General features: G+C 46.8%; 1 long non-coding RNA gene across 1 annotated transcript in view; it reads left to right on the top strand.

Annotated features, from left to right (window-relative positions):
- The first annotated feature begins 1,079 nt into the window (after window positions 1-1,079).
- LOC122788130 overlaps window positions 1,080-9,474 on the top strand; it is a 152,943-nt gene continuing 144,548 nt past the window's right edge. The window contains exon 1 of the long non-coding RNA XR_006362614.1: window positions 1,080-1,240. This is a non-coding gene — a long non-coding RNA (uncharacterized LOC122788130). The remainder of the gene's footprint in view (window positions 1,241-9,474) is intronic.

Raw genomic sequence — 9,474 nt, 5'->3', positions numbered from 1 at the left:
TGAGTAAAAATAGTCTGCATTTCATTACATTCTAGTGAGCTGGCATATGAGATATGAATCCATGTTTGCATCTGGCAATATGTATAGAACTGTGTGCATGATAACTTTTTTCTCCATTGTATGTTTATTTTAATTCACTAGAGTCTCTGCTAAGGTTCAAATTGCTGCTGTTTGTTTTGTTTTTTTGCACCTCTGTTTGGTGTCTGTTTTCCCTAGAGTAATATCTTTCTTTTTTCTCTACAGGACTGGCCCAATGGCTTCTCTACCTGCATCCAGTTGACCTATTTATTCTGTGGGGTGTGAGCAGGGTATCCCTGGGACAGGCAAGGGTCATATAGCTCATATGTTTCTGCCCAGGTAGCCCATTTGTTCCCCAGTAGTGATAGACTTGTGGTAGGAAGCAGGCCAGCTTGCTGGTCCTGTGGAGTTGCCTAATCCTTCCCCTAGTGGACCTCCCTCTCCCTTGTGACTGCTCTCGAACTCCTGCTGCATGCTACCTGTGGCAGGGAGTGTACTTCTGCATGCTTACTAAACTGCATGTGTAAGCAGTATGATGATGTGTTCTCATAGGCTTGGGTGACACCAAGCAGGGGTCCTAGGTGTTCCACCCATGGAACACTGCTTGGTGTCACCCAAGTGGCAAGCTTGAGCTAGGCTGTCCTTCCTTCCCGCAAGGAGGAGCGAGCCATCAGTGGTTACTCACTCTCATCCTCTCCAGCGAGTTTTCTGTTTCGCAGGTTATTAATTGAAATTTTTTTCAGCTGGGCCATAGAACTTTGTCGTAGTGTAACAGCTTTTCATGGGCCTGGCTGCAAAATGTTTCACTACTTTCATTGTTAACATTTTGGGACACTTAACTCACTGTAGTCTGCTGTTTTGAACTTTGACTTTGAAATATAGTGATGTACGTTAACTTATCGATTCATAGTTTGCAGAAGAGGCCTGTCAGACCGTAACTACTTAAACTGAAAATGTAAGAGAGATGCATGCAAATGGCTAACAGTCTTGGATTTGAAAAACTGCTTTTTGCAACAGGTAACTGACTAGTTGATGGTTAATTTGTCTTTTTTTTTTGTTCTTTTGCAGAGTTTTATTTTTATGACCGTGGTATACTTTGGACCTCTGACTTGCTCCATTATTACTACAACTCGGAAGTTCTTCACCATCCTAGGCTCTGTGATTATCTTTGCTAACCCCATCAGCTCCATGCAGTGGGTAGGAACCATCCTTGTATTTGTAGGTAAGTTTCAGTTTTTAATTTTAACTGGGCAAGTGAATTGGTCTTTCTCAGATCTTTATCTGAAGTTGTAGACCACAAGTTTAAGTTTATGTTCACTATAGATGTATAGTTTATTGTTGACAGTCAGCTAACATATTTTGGGGAAGTAAGAGAAAACTGGAGTAACTGGAGAAAACCCATCTGATATTTGGAAGCTTTGCAAACTCTACATGGTCAGTGTGTCCACATACACACCTATACAGTGACCAGAGGTCAGGACTGAACTCTGAACCTTGAAACTTTCAACTTTGTCTTGCTTGGGATGTGATCATTTCCTTTTCTTTTCTATTCTCCCCCCTCCCTTCCTGCATGCTGATCAGAAGGGGGGGGGGGTAGGGTGTTTGGATTAGGATGCAGAATGCATGATAGCCACACTAGTTGTAATGAGAAATTTTCACTTCGTAGTGGACTTTACAGCATGATGCTGAACTGCAGGTTGCTACTAATGTGCAGTTCTGAGTGCATTCCTTTCTGAACATTCTCTGGTTGTTTTCAGTATCTAGTTAGCCATGATTTTCCCTTGGATTAGATTAGGTCGTGAGACAACGGTTATGTATCTTGCTAGTTTTAGTAATAATTTCAGGCTTTTTGGAGTCCTTTTAGGAGGCTGGACAGTGGTTTTCTGCCCAAGTAGTTCTTGCTCTTGAAAAAAGAGATTGCCTTAAAGGTGAGGTAGAAACTGTGGAACTTACAAAGTGGTGTTGATGAGCAGGTATTTAGGTAGCTGTTAAATAATCAAAATATAATGCTGCCTGTGGAAGCAGAACTGGTGTCCTTTTTAAAAATCTGTTTTTCTTAGTCATGTACTAATAGTCTACCCTGCTAGTATGGTACTGTTGCTAGGGGGTGGGGTGGGTGGTGGCGTGAATCCTAGTGGGAAGGCTGGTAGCATCTCTAGAGGAGAGCAATCCATAGAAGAGGAGATGGCCAGGAGGAGCTGTCATGTCAGATTTTTTACAGGTGAACTTGATGAGGGTACCATTAAATGTGGTTTACCTGGGAATCGTGAAGGCCTATGACTCACTTCCACACATGAGGCCAGCCGGAGAACTGAAGGGACTAGGGTAGTATTAAGGCTGAGGAACTGGGCCTGCTGCATGGTTGAATGGCAGGACACTGAAGGTTGTAGTGGGAGAGATTATGTGAAAAATTAGGAAAGTGATATGTGGAGCAACTCATGAGCCAGGCCTGGGTTCAGAGCTCTGCATCTTTTCCGTTTAAGCATATTTGAGGAATGAGAATACATTTTACCACTTTGCTGATGACAGAAAGTATAGTTCATCTATAAAAAAAACTTATCTTCCCTGCCCAGTGATAAAATTGGTTTGTTGTATCATTTCTTCTCATAGTAATGGTAGCCGTGTGAACAAACATAAAAGTCCAGTATTCCCCCATTCCTTCTGTTCCTAGCCTCATTGCACTTGGCATTTGGAGATAGTGTACCAGCTGCCTAGTGCTAAGCACAGTCAGCTACTAGTGGCCCAACATGACATGATTTGTGAGAGATGCGTATATCAATGTAGAGGCCACCCTCTCACTTGCACACATAGTAATTAACAGACATATTCACCCATACCTCCTCAAGGTCACACTAAAGCAGAATACATGAGGTTGTGAGAAAATCGATCCCCGTCCCTCCAGGAATCGGGACTAAACATCATCAGTAGTCCACTAAAAATTCTACCATATTCAAATAATTCAGTGAGCCATTAGCCCAGGACTGCAACCCTTCCACTGCTACTAAGTCTATTTGTCTAAGTAGGTACAAATGTGGTGGCACCATCATCGCGCACGCTGGCTGTAAACTTGATCAGTAGGACAAAGACAGGGTGACTGCTATCTTTCTGGTGCCAGGATCTGTGGCATAATAAGGCCCTGTAGTCCGTCAAATAGAACAACTACAACTGTGACCTCGTGGTGGATCACACCAGTATGAATGTCTTGAGATTCTTAATCCAGAAGACATGCAGAGACATTGGAGCTTGCTCTGCACATTTCAAATGTAGATAAGACGTTTGGCCGCAAGTGGAATCTGGCTCTCACCTAGAACTGATGTCCATGTGCAGACTTACTTTAACAGTTGTCTAAGTAGCTGGTGTCATTCTTGTGGGATTCCAATGTTTGTGCTTGAAATGGGATAATTGACAGTTCAACTTGCTTCACTAAGGATGGCTTGCACCTTTTGTTCCATTGAACCTTAATTCTGATTAGAGGACATTCTGCCTCCATAGTGCCCCTTTTAGGTAAAGTCCACGTTTTGGACATTCCAGCATAACAAAAAAATATTTGCAGTAAATTCATAGGCTCATGTGTGTATACTAAGCTAATGACCACCTGGGCTCTTATAAACTTTAGTGGTGCAACCCAAACGTGAGTCACAAATTTGATTTGTGTAGGTGGTGATTTACTGACTGCCTCTGTCCATCAGAGACATAGAGGCCAGACCAGGGGTAAATTTCCGATTACCCATCCATTGGCCAGGTTGCGCTTAAAAAGGGATAGGGAGGAACTCTGCTTCACATGGATGGGGAGCCTGTTCCAGAAAATTGGAATTCTCTTAGAAAAATATCTCTCTCTCCAAAATGTCCTGTTTATATTGGAAACAAAATGTAGGTATTTAAATCTAGTAATCTTGTAATTCTGGTGTTGTTTTGCAGATGTGCAAAAGATTCATCAAAACAGGGTTTAGGGATGCCTTGTATGCCAGGCAAAGATAACCTCTCAGAAATCTGTATGATACAGAGTAAAGAGGCAGGGCTTTGAGGCGATCGCATAGGTCACTGTGTTTACTCCTTGCATTCTTTTTGTAAAGAACTTTTGTGGGCATTGCAGTTGGCACACGTGTCTGGTCAGGTACATACCAAAGGGGTGTTATACTCTGATGCGTCTGATGAGGGCCAAGTACAGTGGTATGATAACCTGTCTGGACCTAGATGTCATGCCTTTGCTTATACGTTGAGCAACACAGAAAGATAGTCTTACTACCTTGGACACACGTTGGTCGAAGGCTAGGTTACTGTCTACATGAGTTCCCAGATCCCTACCTAGTGAGTCAAATTTTAACAGTGTTTTATTGATGACATAGTTACCTGGGGTGGTAGATTTCCTAAAAGGTGCTGTAATGCATTTTTTGATATTAAGGTTTAAGCCATGGCTTTGACACCAAGCATTTGTCTCTATTAGACCTTCCTGAAGGGTATTCTCATCCTGGGGAGGATTCAGTAACTCCTCCCAGTTTGCAATCATGTGCGAACTTGGTTAATCAAAGGCTTTTGACATCCAAGAAGTAATTGCCAAAGAGAAGCGAGTCCAGCACAAACTTTGGGGGACTACACTGCTGACCAGCCTCTCTGTGGAGGTGGCCTTACAGATTCTAACCTCCTGGGTCCTATTACCTAGCTATCCAGTATGTTATAAGGGGGTATGTTAAGTTGTCATTCTTGCCTTCATTCTTGCTGGATGGGATCGGAGCCGAACCTCGGCTCCGACTCGGCCTATACTATAGCTCGAGAGCTATTTTTACCGGCTCGAGACAGCCCTATATCCCACAATACCATGCGCTAACTCCCCAGATCTCGTTTGCCGCTTCGCTACGAGGTTGTCTTTTTTTTACCGGCTCAGGTTAGTAAGGAGTTTTACTTAATTGAACTAGTTTTCAGGTAGTTTTTTTCCCAGTAGTTATCTTTGTGTAGGTCCCTACTGATTACCTTATTCTTGGATCCCTTTCTTTTGTAGCCCTTCTTCCCTTTTAGTTAATTTGTTATCTTGGGCCTACGGGCTTTACCTCAGTTTCCCCACCCCTTCCTATCTGTGTGTGTGTGGGTTTAGTCAGTTCCCTTAAATTGAGTGTGTGTGTGTGGACTGACTGTGTTTTTTACTGTGGTCAAAACTATGTCCAAAGACTCTAAGGTCTCGGGATTCAAGAAGTGTGACTCGTGCTGTCAGAAAATGTCTCTTGACAGACGGTCACACTTCTTGTGTCTATTGCTTGGGGCCTTTACACCTGCAGGACTCTTGTTCCATTTGTCACGGATTTAGTTCAAGAGTCCTGCAGAAGAGGCGTAACAAGCTTATTCTAAGGGGCTTGTTAAAGCCTGATGAGTCCCCGTCCAAGTCTGGTTCGGGGAAGTCATCAAAAACCGCCAAACCCTCGGCTCCAGCTTCTGAGTCGAGGGCTGGTGTTATTGAGATGGCTCCGACCTCGGTTCCGGCTGGCTCCAAGGCGAGCAAAGTGGTTTCCGCTCCGAAAACATCATCGGAGCCGACCCCAGCGAGCAAGCGCTCTAGGTCCCCCTCTCTAGAGTCCGTTAGATTGGCTTCAAGATCCCCTCTCTTGTCGGAGCGGAGTCATAGGACTCCTTCATCGAGGTCATTTAGGCTTTCTGACCATGACATCGAGAGGGTGGTCAGTAGACTCATAAAATCTCAGGCACTGGCCCAAATGCTCCAGAGCCCATCTCACCAGACTGCGGCTCCCTCGATACAATTATCTATTCCTCCTCCGGCTCATCACTCGAGCTCGGAGCCGGAGTTACTCAGAACCGTGACCTTGCCTACGTCTGAGCCGATACTTCCTCCTTTGGCTCCGGTGTCGTCCGCCCCGACCTCTTCATTGGTTCCATCCGTGGAGAGGTCCGGGCGCCGAGACTTCATTGTCGGCTCCAAGGGGGCGAGTGGCATCGGACCCTTGTCCAACCCCGCTCTCCCTCTCGGAGCTTCGGCTCTGGTTAGTTCGGCCCCGACATCATTCTCGGAGCCTTCTCTTGTCGGCTCCGGGGGTGGTTCCGGTCTCTTCGGAGCCGGTGCTACCTTTGGTGTGTCTGATAGGGGAGCCTTCAAGGTGATGAGGAGTGTGCTGGACCCAGTGTCCACTCCAAGGTTAAGTTCTGCGGCTCCTCCCTCCATAGTGCCTGTTATGGTCTCTGGCCATTCTCTTGCACCTGTCAGCAGAGATCCACAGCGTGGGGTACCCACTTTGGGTGTCTCCTCCTCCTTCCGAGGGCTCCCCTGAAGTTTCAGGGGAACCCCCTAGGAAAAGAAAGTGCAAGAGGAAGCACATGGACTCCCCCGAGTCTGTCACGTCGGACACTGACTTGGATGAGTCGGAAGGTTCCCCCAGATCCCCCTCTGAGGATGTCTCCTTTTCAGACATCCTGGAAATCCTAAGACAGAGGGGAAATTGGTCCACTCTCAAACCTTCCGAGGACGAGTCGGTTTACCTTGACGCTTTTGGATCTCTCCCTTCCACCTCCTGGGTGTCTCCCCCTTTCGACCCACTAATGGAGGTAGTGGCTAGAAAGGCGTGGGCAGCTCCTGATACAATGGAACCTACCCCTAGGAGACCTTCTAAATTTATTTCTGCACCAGATGATAAATCCTTTCTCACCAAAGGTGTTTCAGTTGATGCTATGGTGGTAGCAGAAGCCACTAAGAAGGAATTGGCTGATCCTTCTGTATCTGTTCATCCTCCTAACAAGGAGTCTAGGACCATGGACAGGTATGGCAAGCGGACCTTTGCTTCAGCGACCTTTTCTATGCGATCGCTGAACTATTTGTCATTTCACCCACCTTCAAAGAGACTTGCTCAAAGAGCTGGTTGAAACGGTACAGGATCCTTCTGCTGCAGGGTTTAAGGACAAAATAAACTCTCAGCTGGCTACCCTGAACTCCATTGTTAACTCCTCCATGCAGCTAATTTCTTATGCAGCCGATGGAGCGAGTAGGGCCGCTGGTACAGGCGTTGCGTTAAGACGTAGCGCTTGGATGCGGCTCTGTAACTTTGCCGATCCCTTCAAGGCATCCTTCACTAACACCCCCTTTGATGGTTCGGAATTGTTCAGACCTCAGGTGAAGAATACCCTCACCAGATGCGAGCAAGATGGTAAAACTCTCTCTGCCGTGGGAGTCCGTTTTTCCACGCCTTCTAGACCTTATCCTAAGGGACAGAAGGGGGGGGAAGATGTGGTTCCGCAAACCACAGGGAGTCACACCTGCCGCACGTGGTGATTTTCCCCCTAGAGGCAGAGGGGGAAATAACAGATGCCGCCCCAGGGGCAGAGGGGGTCCTCAGAACCAGGGTTCTAGGGAATCTTTTCCTGATCAACCCTTTCAGCATCCCTGAGAAGCTGCCCGACTGTCCCCTTCGGAGGCAGTTGGGGGAAGATTATCTCTGTACCCGGAAGCCTGGCAATCCCTCACCCAAGACACATGGGTACAGAAGATCATATCCGAGGGTTACAAAATCCCCTTTACCATCCCCCCGGTACAACCGCCAAAACCCCTACCAGATGTACCACCCGCACAAAGGGGTCAGGCTCAGCTAGAAATAGAAAAGCTATTAGCAAAAAGAGTCATCCAGGCAGTCCCAGCAGATCAGCTAGGGTCCGGAATTTACTCCAGGTTCTTTATGGTACCAAAAAAGACAGGAGACTGGAGACCTATTTTGAATCTCAGCAGGTTAAATAAATCTGTGCTAAGGACAAAATTTCGGATGGTAACACTGCAGTCCATTCTACCCTTTTTGGGCAGAGACAACTGGATGTGCTCATTAGACCTCCAGGACGCGTACTACCACATAAAGATACACAGATGCTCCAGGAGGTTTCTCCGCTTCCGGCTGGGAGTCGGTCATTTTCAATTCAGAGCCCTGCCCTTTGGTCTCACTACAGCCCCCCGGGTGTTCACCGAATGTTTGGCAGTGGTCATGGCTCACCTGAGACAGAAAGGATTCCAGGTGTTTCCATACTTAGACGACTGGCTCATTTCCGCTACCACCAAACAGGATCTCATAATGGCCAGGGATTACACTATTCAGCTTTGCAACAGTCTGGGTATTTCTATAAATTTTGCAAAGTCCTCCTTGTTGCCTTGTCAATGTATAAACTTTATAGGCGCCGTATTAAACACCACAGAAATGTCTGCAACACTATCACCCTAGAGAGTGGCAGACATAAGGCGGAATGTTCAGACCCTGTTTCAGCCCAACAAAGTCCAGGTCAACCGAGTATTGAAAGTGTTGGGCCTCATGGCGGCAGCGATTCTTCTACTTCCATTAGCCTGCTTCCACATGAGGCTCCTTCATTGGATGCTCTTTTCTCAGTGGTCTTTTCAACAGCTACCAATGACCCACAACATTTGGATAACCCCATCTTGCAAGAAACATCTCTCCTGGTGGATGGTTTCCCCTCAGCTTTTTCAGGGCAGACGCTTTGTTCTCCCCCTTCCAGTTGCCACTGTCACAACAGATGCCTCCCTGATCGGGTGGGGGGGAATTATCAGGGCAGGACGGTCCAGGGCACTTGGCAACAGTCAGAATGCCACTTGCACATAAATGTCCTGGAGATGAGGGTGGTGCTTTTTACATTGCAAGCCCTTCAGAGCTCTCTTCCCACGGGGACTATAGCAATTCAGATGGACAATATGTCTGGGGTGTGGTACATAAGCAGGGCGGAACAAAGTCCTATCCCCTCTGTCGAGAAGCACTCTGACTTTGGCAGTGGGCGATTTCATCTCAATGGTTTCTGATAGCAACGCACATCCCCGGGAAGTCCAACGTCATAGCAGACAGATTGAGCAGAACTATCCTCATGCCTCACGAGTGGTCTCTAAATCAAGCAGTAGCAGACGGAATCTTTCGGAAGTGGGGTCAGCCTTGCTGCGACCTTTTCGCAACTCCCCAAAACAGCAAGTGCCTCGACTTCACACTTTTTCTTCTGTCAGGCCAACCCCTCAGAGACGCTCTTGTTCACGTTTGGCCCTGGGGTCTTCTCTATGCTTTTCCTCCTTTCCCGTTGATCCCACAATTAATTCAGAAAGCAATCGCATTGAGATCCAAAATGATCCTCATTGCCCCGTTTTGGCCTCGACAAGTTTGGTTCCCGTTCCTGCACAAATACCTACTGGAACAGCCTTGGCATCTGGAACCCCTTCTGGATCTGTTGACCCACCTCACGGGCAAGCTGCATCAGTCTCTACATTCCATCAACCTCACAGCTTGGTTGCTCCACTTCCAGCCATAGCCAGGCTTCCCCTCATCTCTCCTCCTGTTCGTGATATCATTCTGGCCTCCCATAAGTCCAATACTAGGAAGATTTATGCTAGTAAATGGAAGCGTTTTTCATTCTGGGCACAAAATAGGTCCTTAGATCCTTTTCATGCACCCATTCATGAGGTTCTGGACTTTCTGGCGGAGCTTT

This window comes from Protopterus annectens, chromosome 13.part0 (genome assembly GCF_019279795.1).
Source record: "Protopterus annectens isolate FY-2018-M chromosome 13.part0, PAN1.0, whole genome shotgun sequence".
NCBI classification, from domain to species: Eukaryota; Metazoa; Chordata; order Ceratodontiformes; family Protopteridae; genus Protopterus; species Protopterus annectens.
This window is presented reverse-complemented; position numbering and strand designations above follow the sequence as displayed.